At 37.3% G+C, this 19,903-nt stretch overlaps 1 protein-coding gene and 1 long non-coding RNA gene across 3 annotated transcripts in view; one reads left to right on the top strand and one right to left on the bottom strand.

Annotated features, from left to right (window-relative positions):
* LOC141394757 (uncharacterized) overlaps positions 1–19,903 on the bottom strand; it is a 606,899-nt gene that overhangs the window by 554,481 nt on the left and 32,515 nt on the right. The gene's annotated exons all lie outside the window — the stretch shown is intronic.
* On the top strand, positions 13,083–13,807 carry LOC141393137 (uncharacterized). Its single transcript, XR_012410010.1, has 2 exons — positions 13,083–13,216; positions 13,289–13,807. It is a non-coding gene; the product is annotated as an uncharacterized lncRNA (long non-coding RNA).

The raw sequence follows: 19,903 nt of genomic DNA on the forward strand, positions 1-19,903 counted from the left end.
ATCTCTTGAACAACAAGTAAGTATACCCTGTGATTACGTCTGGTAGACTTTTTCTGGGAATTTCAGCAGTTGTTCTTTTGTTAGTTTGGTTTATCCTGATAGCTCCAAAATCACATTATGTCAGTCCCTTATATAAATTTAAATAATAACAAAATGTAAAAGACATTTGTTTCCATTCCCAAAAATTGATAATATGGGAAGAAATAAAAAATAATAAAAAAAATAAGTTACAATGTTTTATTTATAAAAGCACTTAAAACTAGAAAATAATTTGTAATGATAGATTCTCTCAAATAAAACGCTTGCCGTTTAATACTGCCACAATTTTTAATTCAAATGCAAACGTTTTATTTGAGAGATTTCATCATTAAAAATTATTTTCTAGTTTTAAGAGCATTTATAATAAAACACTGTAACTTATTTTGTTAACAATTTTTTATTGATTTGACCACTGAGAACCTCATAACAAAATTATAGACAATTTAGGCCGAAAACGTAGATAAAAACTTTAAAATACTTCAAATCGTGTTGTACCGTTATATAGGGGCTATAGCAAAACCTTGGCCTGAGTCCAACATTTTTGGGGAGGAAGTTTTTGTACCATTGGGAACCCCAATTGCCTAGTTATAGCCAATTCGGCCTAAAAATTAAAACAGAATCCTTAAAATACTTTAAATCGGTTTGTACCGCTATATGGGGGCTCTAAGAAAAAATGGATCCATATTGGTTTTGGTTTCATATTCATGTATTGTCACCCAAGTATGAGCAAAGTTTTAGTTCGATTGGTCAACTACAACTGAGTGGAAAATAAGTTACTAGATTTGAACTAAACAGACAAGTTAAATAAAACACTGTAAAAAGGTTTTTTTCACAATAGACTCCATTTTCACCCTAAGGCGTTTTCAGGACATTGGCTTTATTACCTTGAATTCAGTACTACTTAGGTATTTTGTTTTTCGGCAAGAAATATCAAGAAAACTATGGCATTTAATTTAATGTATAACACGGGCAAATAGCTTTAACCGTTTCATAGATATGGGTCGCTGAAGTCGTCAAATAGCCAAAAAATCGAGATTTTCATAATTACGAGGCCCCAGTGGCATGTGTTAACATATTCCAATGGTGCTCAAACTTAAACAATCTTAAAATCTAACCAAACTAACAACTTTAGGGGAGTGCCGCATAAAAAATTCGACATCGATGTTTTCCCTTTGAGTTAAAACCAGACTAATGCAACAAATTAAGACAAAGAAAATATTGAATTTTACATAAAATATTTGGCAATTTAACATAATTTTATATTTTTTAATAGGTTAATAATAAAAAAATGGTACTACAATATACATATAACCATATTTTTATATCCACACTGTGGTAAGGGGTCTCAATAGCACAATAATCTGCTAAAAAAGCTACGTTAAACGGCCAACAATCCTAATTTAGGACACTTTGAAGTTGTTTTGATGATTTTTTCCAACTTTAATTGTCAATTTTACGACTTTTATGACGATTTTCGGCCAAAAACTGATTGCATATTTTGCATATTTTTTGCATATTCTGCATATTTTTTGCATATTTTGCATATTTTTTGCATATTTTGCATATTTTTTGCATATTTTGCATATTTTTTGCATATTTTGCATATTTTTTGCATATTTTGTGCATATGCAAAATATGCAAATATGCAAAATAAATACAAAATATGACCCTGCCATTGAATTTAGATTTCTTTGAAACGAATTTTGGTCCAATCAGAACCTTCGTATCTTTATTATTAAAAAATATGCAAATATGCAAAATCCGATGTCTAATTATGAATAATAATAAATGTCAATACAAAAATTACATAGAAATAGTTTTGACCAGGAAAATGAGATTTTAGACCATAGTGGGTTGTTAAGCAATCAAATAGGAAAATTCGAATTACAAATGAAATTCTCAAATTACAAATTAAATAATTCGAATTTCAAATGAAATTCTCAAATTATAAATGAAATAATTCGAAATTCAATTGGAACTCTCAAATTACAAGTGAAATGTTTCGAATTACAACTGAAATTATTCGAATTACATGTAAAAATGGTGTATTTGTAATTTGACAATTAACTTTCACAGTGGCCCCGAATATCTTCCACCAAAAATCGTCTATATAGGTCCATGTTTCGGTATAGCCCCCATATAACGGTAATTCCCGATTTCAGGTATTTTGACGATTTTATCTACGATTTTTAACCGAACTAGTTATTATTTGACAATTGAGGTTCTCAGTGGCCACGAAACTTCTCCACCAATAATCGTCTATATAGGTCCATGCTTTGGTATAGCCCTCATATAACGGTACCTCCCGATTTTCGGCATTTTGAGGATTTTAGCTACAATTTTTAACCGAACTAGCTGTAACTTGACATTTGAGGTTTTCAGTGCTCACGAAATTTCTCCACAAAAAATCGTTAACATAGGTCTATGTTTTGGTATAGCCCCCATATAACAGTACCTCACGATTTTCGATATTTTGAGGATTTCAGCTACAATTTTTAACCGAACTAGCTGTAATTTGACATTTGAGGTTCTCAGTGGCCATAAAACTTCTCCATTAAAAATCGTCAATACAGGTCCATGTTTTCGAATATCCCCCATATAACAGTACCTCCCGATTTTCGGTATTTTGAGGATTTTAGCTACATATTTTAGCCGAACTAGCTGTAATTTGATTCATACATAATTTTATTCATACATATCGTCACCATAAATGTCCGAAGACGTAACCCACAAAACCAAAACTTTACAGGAGAAGCAAAAACGTTATAAAATTAAAAACTGTTTTATGGAATACGAATCTTATGAATGCGAGTATATAGGATATTATCGATCATATACGAAGGGGAATTAGTAGTGAAACCAAAACCGCTGAAGTGCTTAGTTTTGAGATCCTCCATTACAACAAAATCTGCAATATTATCCCATTTTCCGAAATGCAATTTCTTGAATAGCATCGTTGTTTTTGAACATGGAAGCTTGAAAATTTGCCAGAGCATGTATTTTGAGTTTATGTATAAGATTACGTCAAAAAACGAATTTCGATTCTCATGTCGGTTACGTCTTCGGGCATTTATGGTGACGATATATAAAATTGGCCATTCATTCGTAAAACATTTGTCTTTCGAAATCTTTTTTCAAAATGGTTTTACAAATTGGCGGTGATTATTAATATTTTGTTTTATGTCGTTGTGTTGATTGATTTAATTGTCGAATGTGGTGGCGATGATGAATTTTCATAGCCAAACCAAAAAATAATAAAAAAAATGAAAAATGTTTTATCTTTTTGTTTATTTACATTTGGTCTAATACAAATGATAGCAATTAAGAAATTCCGAACAAATGTTTTGTATTCTTTTATGAAATTTACAATATATAAGGTACCCAAATTTGATGAGCAGTGTGACGAATAATTGCGAATATTTTCATACTCATTAGATGGAAGAACTGTTCTAGGTCAGCTATGTAGATATCTAAACTATCAAATATGTCATCGATGATAAGGCCTAACGTGTAACTATCAGCATACATTATGACTTCTGTGATGGCTGTAGTGTGTGGAATTTCAGAAAAGTAGGGGTTAAACTGTTCCATAGATGCCTTGGGGTGAAGCATAGCACGCTACTCTACGACCTAATACTCTCGGGCTGTTCTAAAAATTGTCGGTTAAAATAACACGCGCACCTCTTCGGATCTGTCACAGTCACTCCGTTGAAAGTATTAGCCGTTCCATCATAGAATCTGGTGGTCTAACCACTTTTCGCGACTATGATCGCCTGTCCCCACCATATCTTCGTAGGATCGATCGTCTTCGTTCTCCGAGCAAAATGAGGTGCTATAAATTGTCAGTCTGCTGTCAGATATTGGTCTGCACTGGACAGCAGTATAAGGAAGGTTGCCTATACCTTAGCTTCTTGTACTGCCCTTCGCCAAAACGTTGTAACCTTTACAACGTCGTAAGCTACAGGTGACGGTGAACTTTGTTTCCAGGATCGCGGCGACTATTATATTTCTCCGGCTCATAAAATCTACAATTTCGCTCGCTGTTGCGGAGACCGTTGCAAATTAATTGAAGAATGGGCTGTGAGATTCTGAGCATACTGAGAGATATTCTTGCGTGGAAGACAGAGACACAACTCTTATCAAAGGAAACGTAGTGCCGGCTAAACCAGGGAAACCTCGGTGGTGCACCCATTCTCAACATCCATTCCATTTCACAGATGTTCACATGTGGTGGAAGCGGAACTGGCAAACGGAACATATTCACTGCCCAGGGTTCGTCTCTATCCCTTCACGGACCAAAAGAGTTCGGAAAAGGTATTGAGGGATATATTACCGACCCCTTGATGGGAGGTAATATATCCAAATAATTGTAATGGTAGTGGTGGTGGCCCCTCGTCGCAGATCCCTCCGAGTCAATCCGGTGCATACAACTGACCGCCGCTAGCTTTTGGTGATCGTCAATGATGTCTGATTTCATATGTCGGCAAATTTGTTCCGAAGCGCGTCTATAAAGATTCCCTTCAGCGCGTCTCTAAAGACCCCTTTCAGCTCGTCTATAAAGAGTCCCTTCAGCTCGTCTATAAAGAGTCCCTTCAGCTCGTCTATAAAGACTCGTCCATAATGACACCCTTTAGCTCGTATATAAAGACTCCTTTCAGTTCGTATATAAAGACTCCCTTCAGCTCGTATATAAAGACAAACTTCAGCTCGTCTATGGAGACTCCTTTCAGCTCGTCTATAAAGACTCCGTTCAGCTCGTCATGAACGAACCTTCGGCTCGTCTATAAAGACGACCTTCGGCTCGTCTATACAGACGACCTTCGGCTCGTCTATAAAGACGACCTTCGGCTCGTCTATAAAGACGACCTTCGGCTCGTCTATAAAGACGACCTTCGGCTCGTCTATAAAGACGACCTTCGGCTCGTCTATAAAGCGACCTTCTGCTCATCTATAAAGACCACCTTCTGCTCGTCTATAAAGACGACCTTCTGCTCATCTATAAAGACGACCTTCTGCTCATCTATAAAGACGACCTTCTGCTCGTCTACAAATACGACCTTCGGTTCGTCTATAAAGACGTCCTTAGGCTCTGTAAAGACGACGTTCGGCTCGTCTATAAAGACTCTCTTCACCTCTTCTATAAAGACTAACTTCAGTTCGTCTATAAAACTCCCTTCAGCTCGTCTATAAAGACTCCGTTTAGTTAGTCTATAAGGACTCCCATCAGCTCGTCTATAAAGACTCCCCTCAGCTCGTCTATAAATACTCCCTTCAGCTCGTCTATAAAGGCTCCCTTCAGCTCGTCTATAAAGACTCCCATCAGCTCGTCTATAAAGACTCCCCTCAGCTCGTCTATAAATACTCCCTTCAGCGCGTCTATAAAGGTTCCCTTCAGCTCGTCTATAAAGACTCCCTTCAGCTCGTCTATAAAGACTCCCCTCAGCTCGTCTATAAAGACTCCCCTCAGCTCGTCTATAAAGACTCCCCTCAGCTCGTCTATAAAGACTCCCATCAGCTCGTCTATAAAGACTCCCTTCACTTCGTCTATGAGAACCGCTTTAGCTTTGTAAAATTATTTGTAAAATTCCTTGGCTGCCTTTCGCAACTTTTTCCTTTTATAAAAACTCTTTAGTCTTTTTAGTCGTTCATTCCGAATTCTTCCCGCATTATTCAAATAAACTTCTGTAAAATATTCCAAACAAATTAACAACACTAACAACAAACCCATTCAACTTCTAATGAATTCTCTAATTTTATTACCAACTCTTTAAATTGCGTACAAATTAGAAAATGTCCAGTATAATTTTTAAAAAGTAATTACCACAAACGGCTACAACCAGGATGATTACACTGACTAACACCTCTGCTACCCCTTTCATTGTCACTGAAATATTGAAATTTATGCTTTCAATATCATTGTTGTAATCTTTAGGGGGATCCTTTTGTAGTTAACTGTTGTCTTTTTTTTGCATTTTGTTGTTCTACCATGCCGGACTACTGGCAGCCCGCAGCAGCTCGCTCCTCTAATGTTACAGTTACAAATATAAGCGTTCATATTTTAATGAGCCAAGAGTAATATTTTATATTTGCAAATTGGTTTTTAAGTGTTTGGCCGTGTATCTAGATAACTACGAAAGCAAGCAGGCAGTAGAATGACAACTGGTTAGTGGGCCACTGGAAAGGGAAAACAAGAGTTATTTGTTGTCGCTTTCCTCTTTTTTCGTAGTTTCTACGAAGATGGGATATGATGGAGACAATGTTGTACCCTATATGAATAATAGGCAACTGACAGATGGGTACAGTGCTTGCGCTCAAACTGGTGGCTCCCCATTTTGCAAGGTGAATGAAGATGCTCTCACGAGGTTAAAAGGAGATTGACTCAGCTCACCAAACATCACCATTATGGCACCCGGTCAGATAAATGACGAGTCATGACCATCCGTTCTTTCTTTTGATTCAGACCCCCTTAAGATCATAGACGACTGGCTTCATATCGTCTAAACGCCTTACTTCTCTGAACCATGGAAAACTGGCAAGGCAAGGGTTCATAGAATTTGTAATCACCACCTCAGAGAGCTGAGCATTCCCTCAGATCCTCGGGTAGCTGAGAGAATTTTCCGGGATATCATCACTGCAGTAGCCGCTCGCTATATACCTGCTGGTCGAGTATCCGAAATCAGACCAAATTTTGCAGCAGAGGCGATACACCTATCAAAGAGAGTAATGAGTTTCGTCGTATGAACTTTAAAGACACAAACGTTAGGGAACTCAGTCTTAAAGTCAAAAGACTAATAAGCGAGCATAAGCGGAAAAAGTGCCTACACCACCCGCAGCAATGCAAGATTGGTACAGCATTAAGTAAATTGCGGCAACGGTTATATCGTTCTCGAATCCGGGAAAGAACAGTGATAGAATGGCTGTTTCTTTCAACGGCATGACTATGACAGATCTGAAGAAGTCCGTGCGTTATTTTAACGAAGAGGAGTGTTCTCCGCCATATAAGAGCCCTTTCAGCCGATGAGGTACCACCATGAGGTCAACCGAAAAGCGAATTCATCCAAAGCGATGGGATCACACAGAATATCAATGGTAATGCTTAAGCAACTGAGTATTTCACAAGTTTCCTCATATTGTAGCAGAAGCCTGGGAAAATGACCGGGTAATCCCGCAACTGAAGCCAGACAAGAATGCCAGCAGTGGCGAGCGAATCGTACAGGCCAATATCCCTTCTGTTGCCAGTAGCGGAGATTCTGGAGGCACTACCCATTATGTGAAGCTGTTTCCCGGTTGCGTAACATCAGCATACATTCCGGAAAATACGCAATACCCCAACATCGTTCGACACCATGGCCGCACATATGAGTCAAGAACAGAAGCAGAACAACCCGTGCGACCGAACAGTCGTGGTGGCTCTTTGCCCATCGAAGGCCTTCGATACCGTCAACCATGACAAGCTGTTCGAGGACTAGATTTGTGCGAATCTAGTTCAATTGAACGACCAAGTTCTTTATCTATTTCAATGGACTCCGGTTGTTTCTGTGAACAAACGTTAGTTTGTATGGCGTTACTCATACGTTTTGAACCAGGACAGTGAACTATGAAATAGATTGCCCAACTCTATCAAAGACATAGAGAAGTCTTCCCTTCAGCCGTATTTGAAACGTTGGATAATAAGCTACATATATGTATGTGTGGGCGCAAGTCTTTTGTGGAATTTAGAAGTAAGAAGTCGAAGACCCATAGAATAAAACAAGGTGGTAACCACCTGAACGGCTGCAATGAGGCTCCTCCCCTGAACGTGTATGTCGATGGTGTCCTGTTTCCGACACAAACTACCCCAAGATACTGGGTGTAGCGTTCGATAGCATGTTTAAGTTGTCGGCCAAGCCACATATATTTGCGACAAGATCAGAGGTAGAAGTCAGATCCTCAAGTCCTTGACCGGCCCACTGGGAAGCTGAAATATCAAATTACAGGTGGTTCGGTAGAAAAATACCTAAAATTTGGAGGTATCGTTATATGGCGACTATCGCAAAACGTGGGCCTTTGTTGACAATTTTTGATGGAGAAGTTTTGTGACCTCTGAGGTTCCACATCTCAAAAAATGTAGCTTATATATTCAAAACACCTAAAGTCAAGAGGTACCGTTATATGGGGGCTATACCAAAGCATGGACCTAGACTGACAATTTTTGGTGGAGAAGTTTTGTAACCACTGGGAACATCAAATGACAAATTGCAGCTAGTTCGGACACAAAATGTAGCCAAAGTCTTCAAAATATCTTAAATGCGGAGATATCGTTATATGAGACAACAGACAGACATAGCTAGATTGATTCAGAATTTTACCCTGATCAAGAATATACATACTTTAGGGGTCGCAAATGATTATGTCGATGTGTTACAAACCCTCCACACTATGATGGAAGGTGTAAAAATATACGAACGGACAAATTTGCGTTGCTTCAACAACAACAACACCAAAGAGGACGAGAGAAATTGGTCGCCACATTTACCTCCAAAAAAGGGCAATCATAGGTCTTCAATACACAGAAAACCTCCAAATGGTCTTCGATACACAGGTGGTTCTTAGGGGTCACAGCACCTTTTCGCCGAAAATTGTCAACATACGTCCATGTTTAAGTTCAGCCCTCATATAACCGTACCTCCAGATTTTCGGTATTTTTAGGGGTTTGGAAACATTTTTTGACGCAACTGCCTGTTAACCCTAATTTGGCATTTGAGGTTCCCTGCAGTCACAAAACATTTGTACCAAAAATTTTAATCATCATTTTGATATAGCCCCATATAAAGGTATTACCTGATTGAATACATTTTTTATACCCTCTGCCATAATATGGAGGGCATAATTAAATATAACATTCCGTTTGTAACACATCGAAATATTCATCGGAGACCATATAAAGTATATATGTATATTCTTGATCAGGACAAAGTTCTAAGCCGATATAACCATGACCGTCAACTTTTAAGATAGAGCTTTGTAATTTGGTACAGAAGTTTCTATTACTCCTAGGATGTTTGGTATTGCAAATGGGCTATATCGGTCCACGTTTTAATATAGGTTCCATAGAACGGTACCTCCCTATTTCTGGTATTTTGAAGGTTGTGGCCACAATAATCCACCGAAATGGCTAAATTTGGTATTTGTTCTTCATTTGGGGTACTAAACGTTCCATATGAAATTTGTCGGTATAGGTCAACGCCTTCATATAGCCCCCATAGAATGGTACCTCCCGATTTTCGGTATTTTGATGGTTGTGCCCACAGCAATCCACCGCAATGGCTGAAATTTGGTATTTAGTCTTTGTTGAAAGTAAAAGCCTTTCTGACTGAAATTCGTCAGTATTGGGCCACGTTTCGATAAAGCCCCCATAGAACGGTACCTCCCAATTTTCGTAATTCTGAAGGTTGTTACGTCAGTATCCTACCGAAAGACTGACATGTGTTATTTAGTCTTCCATGGGGTTATAAAATATTCCAGAAGAGAATTATCAGTATAGTTCCGCGGGTTCCTATATCACTCATAGAAGCGTATTCTTGATCAGGGAAAAATTTTAAGCCGATATAACCATGTCCGTCCATCGGTCTGTTGAAATCTAGATGAAGCTCGTAATTTTTAAGATAGAGCATTGTAATTTGGTATAGAAGTTTCTATTACTATTAGGATGTTTGGTATTGCAAATGGGCTATATCGGTCCACGTTTTAATAACGGTACCACCCGATTTTCGGAATTTTGAAGGCTTCAGCCTCCTTATCACACCAAAATTTGGTACTTAGTCTTCTTGGGGTATATAAATTTGTCGGTATAGATCCACGCCTTCATATAGCCCCCATAGAACGGTACCTCCCGATTTTCGGTATTTTGAAGGTTGTGGCCACAATAATCCACCAAAATGGCTGAAATTTGGTATTTTGTCTTCATTTGGGATATTTAACGTTCCATAAGAAATTTGTCGGTATAGGTCCACGCCTTAGTATAGCCCCCATAGAACGGTACCTCCCGATTTTCGGGGTTTTGAAGGTTGTGGCTTTAATATCCCTCAGAAATTACTGAAATTTGGTATTTGGTCTTCATTTGGGGTATTAAACGTTCATATGAAATTTTTCGGTATAGGTCCCCGCCTTAGTAAAGCCCAAATATAACGATATTTAGGCTTTTTTTGAGTCTAAAAACTTTCAACCAGAAATTGGTAGGTATAGATCGACATTTTAATATAGCCCCCATGGAACGGTACCTCCCGAATTTAGGTATTTTGAAGGTTAGCCATATTGTTTTACCGAACTTGCTGAAATTTCGTTTTTAATTTTCTTCATAAACGAAAGGAAACTAATTGTTTCATTTTACTTTAATACAACAAATTCGGCCTGGCGGAACTTAACTCCGTTCTTACTTATTTCGATTAGATAATTTTGGCATTTGGGATATCCCTGGTCAAAATAGTTTTGCGCCCAAAATTGTGGAATATTTTAGTTAAGAATATTTTATGGTGGAGGGTATAAAAAGTTGGCCGGACTAAACTTAACGACTTTTTGCTTGCTTTCTTTTTTTATAAAAAAAAACAAATGTTTCACACTGGTATAAAGGAACAATTGTATTTTAAACAAGTAAAAAAGTATCAGTCGGCTTTGCCGACAGAGATATACCCTCAGCATGTGTAAATTGAAACACTTTTTTGCGGAAAAGGTACTTAAAGGAATGGACCGATATAGACCATGGGGGGTGCCATAGGGGGTTTTTACACCCTTCGCACTGTTTTCTCAAGAAGTATGTACTTGCCCCTGAAACAACTTTTACCATGGTAATTGAGGCAGCAAATGTAAGTTGCTTCAACAAAAATCAAAGTGATTCAATAGCAGGTCTTAAAATACACTTATCCAAAATTTTGTGTGGGAGGTACGGGATGGAGTGGCCAAATATAGTCCATATTCGAACCTGATCTATATCTGGTAGATATTATGAGAATGTGTAAAGTATGGACCAAATCGGTCACTCCCATCAAGAGTTATCGTGAGCACAATTTTTCCGAATATTTTTGAACTTTTGTGGGGTAGGTACCTTAAGGAGTGGACCGATATGGCTTATCTACGAACTTAAACTAAGTTTGGAAACAATATTACGAAGGCCAAATATTGGCCGGAATCGGCATTTCCGTTCGAGAATTATCTTGCGCTTCCACCCATAAACATGGTGTCATAGGGTTTGTTTTTCAACTTTTAGGCTATTTTTTCAGGAAGTGTGGACTTGCCCCTGAGGAAACTTGTACCTTCGTATAGGGGACAGTGAATACAAAATGTTACAACAAAAATCAAGGCGATTCGAGAGCAGGTCCTAAACTGAACTTTTCCGAAATTTTGTGTGGGAGGTACTCGAAGGAGTTTACCGATTGAGTCCATATTGGAACCTCATCTAAGTCTGGTAGAAATTTCATAATGTGCAATGTATGGACCAAATCGGTTACTTCCTTCAAGACTTATCGCACGCACAAATTTTCCGAACATTTTCGAACTTTTGTGGGGGAGGTACCGGAAGGAGTGGACCGATATAATCCATCTTTGAACTTGAACTAAGTTTGGACAAAATATTACGAAAGCCAAATTTTGGACCGAATCGGCAGGTCCGTTCGAGAGTTATCATGCGCTCCAACCACTACACACGGTGTCATAGGGTTTTTTGTAACTTTCAGGCTATTTTCTGTGGAAGTATGGACTTGCCCCTAATGAAACTTACAGCGTCGTATACAGGACAGCGAATACAACTTGAGTAAACAAAAATCAAAGCGATTCGAGACCAGGTCCTAAACTGAACTTTTCCGAAATTTTGTGTGGGAGGTACCCGAAGGAGTGGACCAATTGAGTCCATATTGGAACTTCATCTAAGTTTGGTAGAAATTACACGATGTGCAAAGTATGGACCAAATCGGTTATTCCCTACAAGAGTTATCGTGCGCACAAGTTTTCCGACAATTTTTGAACATTTGTGGGGGAGGTACCTGAAGGAGTGGACCTATATGGCCCATCTTCGAACTTAAATCGAATCTGGACAAAATATTTCGATACCCAAAATTTGAATCGAATCGATTGATCCGTTCGAGAGTTATCGTGCGCACCAGCCAGCCAGACAGACAGACGGACAGACAGACAGACGGACGGACATTGCTAGATCTACTCAAAATTGTCTGAAACGGATATCGTACAAACATACTTGGGGTCTAAAACCATTATTTCGATGAGGCACATTTTTGGTCGTATCAAAGTGTAAATACCCTCTTTAGCCTAAAGGCTGAGGGTATAAAAATTAAGAAAAAAAAGTTATTATTCGAATCCCACTACCAAATAGGTCTTACAATACAAAAAATCAGAGAATACAATCATTGACAAAAATTGATTTTTAATATTAAATCGCAAAAATTGCACCCAAGCCTACAGTGCAAAATTTTGTTTTATTTTTTATTAGATAAATGATAAAAAAATAAAAAAAATTTTTTTTTCTATTTGGACCATGGCAGAATAAGAAGGTAATACGGCGTTTATATTATAGTTTTTTGCAGGGTTAACCTTCTTTATGAGGATTTGTTTGAAGTATATACAATGGAAATGACATTTGAAACCCAGACCCACTGGGTTAACCTTGTTATATATAAACGGCCTATAATCTCATTTGAAAAACCCGTCCTTGAGCTGCCAAATACAACCATGCATTCGAAACAATATGAAAGTTGTTTTTGTTATTGTATGTCAATGACAACAATAACAACATACTGTTTGTTTACGTTTTCATGCATATTTGTGTATATAATTTTATTTGGAGCAGACTAAATTTTTGTAATTTTGCGAATAATTGCTAAAAGAAAATGGTAAGCAGTGTTTGCACGAAAGAAACAGACATCGCGGCCAATGTGAATATATGAAATACTGGGAAGATTCGCTTTTCTGTGTCTCGGAAGTAAATTGGGAAATACGTAAAAAAATCTAACTTGAATGTTTTTCCAATGTTATCCTCCGCCCTTTTGCAGAATTTTACCTAACAGAATTTTATGCCAAAATATTAACGAATAAAGAAAACTGCATTTGCTGGACAGCAGTGATCCCTTGAACCAACGTCATCAACGAAATCCACCAATTGATGTGCCGTAAAAAGCGTCTGAACAAGCCCGTAAGTAGTTGCAGCGAAGATGAATGGGTTTGTACATATGAATGTATATTGAATGTTTTTTGCTTGTTACAGGTCATCAAACCTCTGTTGAATCGTAGTTGGTCGTATTTTCCAGGCCCGTGGTGGTGGTACTCACCGGTATGGTTACGGTGCTTACGTTAGCATGTGCGGTGGTCGTCGGTTGTTCGTCCCCACTATGATTTTCCGCCGCTGACTCCGTAACGTCACTGCAAACCAATTCCGCAAGTCTTTGGTCTTTGTTATTGCTGCTATTGTCGTCCCAGTCCAATCTATAGTTTCAACCAAGCAAGCTGTTGTGTTCCTCACACCCAAAAATGGTTTGCTCATTTTAAAACCATCGTGCTGGCCGTTGTACCATTTGCCATCGTCGCCGCATTGCTCCTTGTTGACCCTCAACTATACTACAAGGATTAAGATTTACCCTGTGAATTCCGTAACATCCCCGCTATTGAACCATGAACGTTGAATGGTAAACTTACTGAATTGGCTCCTGGTAGTTATATTGGTCATTTCGTCATTTTAGTAACACCCAAATACAGCAAAATCCCATAGTGATTTGTGTGAAATATCTGTTTCCATAAACTGCACTGAATACAAAACGAACAAGTAGGAAAAGCGTTAAGTTCGGTCGGGCCGAACTTTTTATACCCTCCACCACAAATTTCAGCCATTTCGGTAGATTAATGTGACTACAACCTTCAAAATACCAAAAATCGGAAGGTATCGGCGTGGACCTATACCTACAAATTTCTGGGGGAAAGTTATATACCCCCAACGGAGATTAAATACCAAATTTCAGCCATCTCGGTGTGATAATGAGGCCAAACCCTTCAAAATACCGAAAATCGGGAGATATCGTCCTATGGGGGCTATATCAAAACGTGGACCTATATAAACATTTTACGATAGAAATATTTCTTAGCCTCTGGAAACACAAAATACAAAGTTACAACCGATTCTGTTGTCAAATGGGACTAATACATTCAAAATATATTAAAATGATGCGGGGGCTATACCAAAACGTGGACCTATATAAACCAACTTTGGTAGGAATGTTTGTTGGCCTCCGGAGACACAAAATACAAAGTTACAACCAATTCGGTGGTAAAATGGGACAAATATCTTAAACATTCCTAAAAACGTCGACGCGTCACGCGTCATTTTGTATGGGGGCTATACGAAAGCGTGGACCTAAATAGCCGCTTTCAATACCAAAAGTCCTACGTACAAATAATAGGTTTTCACAAAATTTCATCCACCTACGTCAATCCGTTCGGACGCTAGAGTGATTTCCACAGATGGACAGACGGACGGACATGGCTATATCGATGTAGAATTGCACGCTGATCAAGAATATATATAGTCTGTGGGGTCTGCAATGATTATTTCGAGTAGTTACAAACGTAGTGATAAACTTAATGGAGGAGGTGGAGGGTATAAAAAAGAAAACAATGTTTTTATTTGATTTGATATTTTTATTTTGATTTGTAAAACATCTTGACCATTCAGCTTATCTCCAACGAGATATTAATAAAAATTAATTTCAAAATTTGTAAAATGGTATATTTTTAGGCGTTTTTTATTGGGATAGTTGAAATCTGTTTCTACCTTGAAGAATGATAAAATCTTTTTCAACCCAAGATGGCTCCGTGGCTCACGCAAGAAGTTCTTCCGCCGTGGACAAATTCTATACAACATATACATATATATGGCATAGTAATACACGCTACCAAAAAACTTAGTGCAAGATATATATTAAGGAGTGACCCTAAATATTTTGTCATATGGGGGTCCATATCTCAAAAAGTGTTTTCCCCAGCAAATAAGTATATCATGTATTCATTAACAATGACTGCATGCTATTAAATTTTCGAAACGCTATAGACCATCTTGTAACTGGGTGTAATTTTGGGAGTCATTTCTCTCGACCGTTATTGTGCCAAACAGCCATTTAAGTTGGTCACCGTAGGATTTTTAGAGCTCTTGGGTCATTATTTCAGGAGGCAAGGACTTGTCCATGTTTGAGAGAAATATTACGATGTGCAAACTTTGGACCAAACTCAGTCACCCCTTACAATTATTGTGACCAGTAGTAGGATTTTTAAAAATTTGTTAGACCAAACATCGGCTTAACCAAGAAACACATATCGCGGTAAACAGGGCCTTTGGGAACAAATTCAAATCGATCCTCGAATATTTTTGTTCGATATAAAAAAATTATTTTAATTCTTGTTCGTTTGGAAAAATTTTTGGGCGTGCAAATTTCGGCCAGACTGAATACACAATTCGCATTCGTGCTCATCAGTCATTTTGGTTGGTGCAGGCAGGGATTTTTTGGGCCATTATCTCCAGATAATGCCTACGAAAAAATACTGCAAAAATTCCATGACAATTCAAAGTGTCCAAACTGCACTTGTGCCAAAATTTGTATGCGACAATATAGTCCATATTCGAACTTGATCTATGTCAGGAAGAAATATTACTATGTGCAAATTATGGACCAAAACGATTACTCACTCGTGCGCACTATATTAGCGAAAAATATTTAACTTTTTTGGAAGACGTGGACCGATACGGATCATCCTTGTAATTGATCAAAGTTTGGACATAGTATTACGGGACCAAAATATGTACCACATCGGCTGATCCTTTCGTTAGTTATCCTCCAGCCGGACGGACGAACAAATTGTCTGAAATTTTTAAATTTAAAAATTTGAAATTAAATTGGTTTTTAAATGTAAATAAAACTGACATTTGTATGTTTTAACATATACATACATACAAATTTTGTCAAAATCATTTTGTCAATGAAGGGACGGCAAAGCCCTTCACGCTTAGAGCTTACCTTGTATCATTGTATCATGATTTGGACTAATATTAAAGAATTTATGAGTATTTCTTTGCATATAGTTTTTTACAGAATTTAACTTTTTCAAGGGCGATATCTTTGAAACCTTTAGTAAAAAAATCTGACACATACTGACATTTTTTGCTGAGGAGCCGCATCAACACAGAAAAAAAGAAAATAAAAACACTTTTTGCAAAAGTGTCTGATTTTACTCAGAAATCCCCATATGAATGTATAGAACTTCCCGGGATATTTTTGCCCCAGAATCGAAAACGGCCCCTAATATTATAATAACTTATTACTGTAGTCACAATTTCGACCAGTTCGACCATATCTTATTTCTTCGTAGTTCCTCCTGTTGTTCTGCCACAAATGTTGTAACGGACAAAACGAATTGTCCCTGTAGTCGTCTACTGTGTATGCATGTGGTATGGTTGGCAATATGGCTGTGTATGTACCCAGCAAACCAAATGTCTGATGTCCGACAAGTCTGAACAATTTCGGAAGCAAAGTCGTTCAGATTTCGTTCCGATTTCTAAACGATTTTTCGTAGAGGAAATAGTTCAGATTTTGTACCGATTTCGTTCCGATTTCGGAACGAATGTCGGAAAGAAATTTCCTTTCCGAATTTCCCAAGGATTTTCTTCAGATTTCGTTACGAAATCGGACCGAAATCGATCCGATGTCGCTCCGACATTTCGTTCCGAAATTATGTCAACCACTTCATACAACTTTCGTTAAGATATCGTTACGATTTCGGATCAGATATCGGACGAATCGTCCGAATTTTGTTTCGATTTCGTTACGATGTCGGTACGATTGGTTTGCTGGGTATGTGTGTCTAGCATAGTAGTAACTTATAAGTGTAGTAGTTTCCATAAATCATTGCGTGCAAGCAAGCAGTAGTTTCTGCGGGATTTAAACTTTTTGAAACCAAACTGTTTGTCTCGTAAATTGTTTTCTAGTTGCATAGATTCTCAAAAAATATGTTTTATTACTAAGGAAAAGAATTGTTTTGTAGTGTTGCAATGCTGTGGGTAATATGCAGATGAACAAGAAGAGTAAGAGAAATTTTTGTTGCTCCCCACTGTGATGATAACGCACAAAAGAAAATACCGCAAAGTTTTACAGTATACAATTATGAATATGTCATAATTTTCAACAACTTTAAGCTATGAATTTTAAAACAGGAGGGAGGTACAGTCTTTATTTATAGAGTTTTTTTTATTTTGAGATTGAATTTTGTTTTGAAAAGTTGTCGACACTTTGCATATTGTTTAAAATAGTTTAAATGAAATTAGAAGGAGGGAAGGGAGATAAAAAATATATAGCTAAGACAAAATTGTCTTATTCAAGTAAAGGTACATTGATTAGGTAGTGGTGTGAAACCAGCTGTTCGAATATGAAATTTCAAATCTCTTTATAACAAAAATATTTTTGTTGTAATTTCTAAGAACATTTTGAAATAACATATTACAAATAAGTCAATGCCATTACCTGTGCCCTAGCTATTTTGAAAAGTGATGATTTGTTTGATTTTTTTTTCCACTTTCGAGGCGCAAAAAAACTTTCGGTCGACATACATGAACAGGCTGCATTTCTCATTTGGCTCTCATTTATGGAACATAGTTGTACAAATGTACATTCAAATTAGTAGTATTTCGCATAAATACATGAACGCATTTTTAGACGGAAGTGCGTGACTGCTTTCCTTTCGTACAGGTTTCCGTGCGACATACATGAACAGGCAGATGAAAACAAAATCCACATATACATACAAACATTGGAATATGTGTGATTTGTTTTGTTTGAAAAATAAAATGTGTCGGTATTTTGAATTATTTTATTTGATTGATTTCTTCAAATTAATGTATGAAGCAGCCTTCAAAACGTGTCTACAAAATTTTTATTTTGTTTCAAGAATGTGTTGCATACATTTGTTTCAAGATTTTCGGTGTTATTCGCGAGTTTACGTTCTACTCAACAGCTACAAAGCAAGTGAGTGATTTTGACATTCTCTTTCTATAAGAGACAGTCCTTTCGAAATACATAAACCCAAATTTAATGGAAAAGTGTACGTTTACGTGTTATTTCGTACGGCTTATCGGTCGCATAGATTTTCGTTTCGAAGGTGTTTAAATGAACAGAAAATGATTTGTTTCCATTTCGGAAGCGCAAGAAACCTTTCGGTCGACATACATGAACAGGGGGTAAGTATTACTGTTCTCTTTCGCAAAGTTTATGTGATCTCTTGCTTAATTTTGCCGCCATCTTGCTAAGTCGCTCCGTTCTCTTGCAAACTGTAGATGCTATTTGTTCCACAGAACATTTGATTACACTGTGCAACATTTTTAAGGTATGGTCCCATCTAAACATGGTTAAATATTGAGTTTTTAAAGAAATTCGGGGCTATATCTCTGAAACCAATGCGAATCTTCTTCTGACCTCTGAAGCAAATTTGTAGACAGGGACAAGAATAAAATATTTGGAGAAATAATGAACTCGAAAAACTACATTTACTGCCTCAAATTTCAAAATATATGCAAGAATTCCACAATTTTTATACATTTCGCACCGTATCTCCAAAACCGTTAATTTTTTCTGAATATTTTCTTTTGAAAAAATATTCCCTGGAATGTAACACACAGCTCTTCAGAACATGTCATTGTTGAAAAATGCCTCTATCTCGTTGTTTTCAGTACATTTATCAACAGCGATTTAATAAAAATGTCAATAATGTAGTGAAATCCGAAATGCGAGAATAAACTGTTGATGTGAACTGTGTTTGAAATAGGCGTTGTAAAAGATATGATACAAAATACCGCTGAAACAACATGAAGTAAGCATTTTAGAGTTTCAGAATGTTCCGAAGAATTGTTGAGAACTTCATTTGGAAGATTTTTGCAAAAGCTTACTTGGTTCAACTCCCAATAGTTTAGCCGATATTGAGCAGAATTTCAACAATTATGTAAAATTTTCTATATTTTATTGATTTAAATGCCGTAGATGAAGTTTTTCTTATGTGGTCTGTTTAAAAGATAAGTTCTACTAGTTTAGGGCTACAATATTGCCGAAGACAGCAAGGCCAAAATCCTATTCGTTTCTGAGATGAAGGCCTGATTAATGCAAAAAAGTGTATTTTTAGCCCGGTTTAGATGAGGCCATAAAATCCGAACTGGATCTGACAGGACAAAACCCTACTAGGGTTTTTGTTGTCTAAATACGTACTTTCAAAAAATTCATATTAGAAGTTGTTTGAATTTTCAGTGTTGCATAGTGTTATCTATGCATTATTATTATACCCCACACGACTATGTGGGGAGGGTATTATAAGTTGGTTTTGGCCAAAAAGTTTGTAACGCATTGAAATAATGGGCATAGACCCATACTTATATTTACCAAAATAAATGTCTCGACGAGCTGAGTCGATCTGGATATGTGTGTTCGTCCGTCTGTCCATCTAAACATTGTAATCAAGCTACAGGTCGCAATTTCGGATCGGATATTGGGGGTCCCACAGAGGAAAAAACCCATTGATTTTGGTAATGGTCGGATATTATTCAGGGGTCGGAATGTGAAAAAACTTATTTGGAGAAAACGACAACGTTTTATTTCAAAGCGAATATCTCTCTTCTGTAAGAAGTATATCGAAAGCAAAACCTGGCAAGGAAAGTAGAAAATATCACCTTTACAACGATGTTAAGTAGGTTGTCATAGGTGGTCAAACAACAGAGATATCGCAATAGTCCGTAATGCATCCCTTTTTCCATTTTTTGTGCAATCGGCTCCTCACGAAATTTTGGGGGTTGATGGGGTCT

Source organism: Musca autumnalis, unplaced genomic scaffold (assembly GCF_047663935.1).
Source record: "Musca autumnalis isolate F117 unplaced genomic scaffold, ASM4766393v1 scaffold_2, whole genome shotgun sequence".
Classification (NCBI taxonomy): Eukaryota; Metazoa; Arthropoda; class Insecta; order Diptera; family Muscidae; genus Musca; species Musca autumnalis.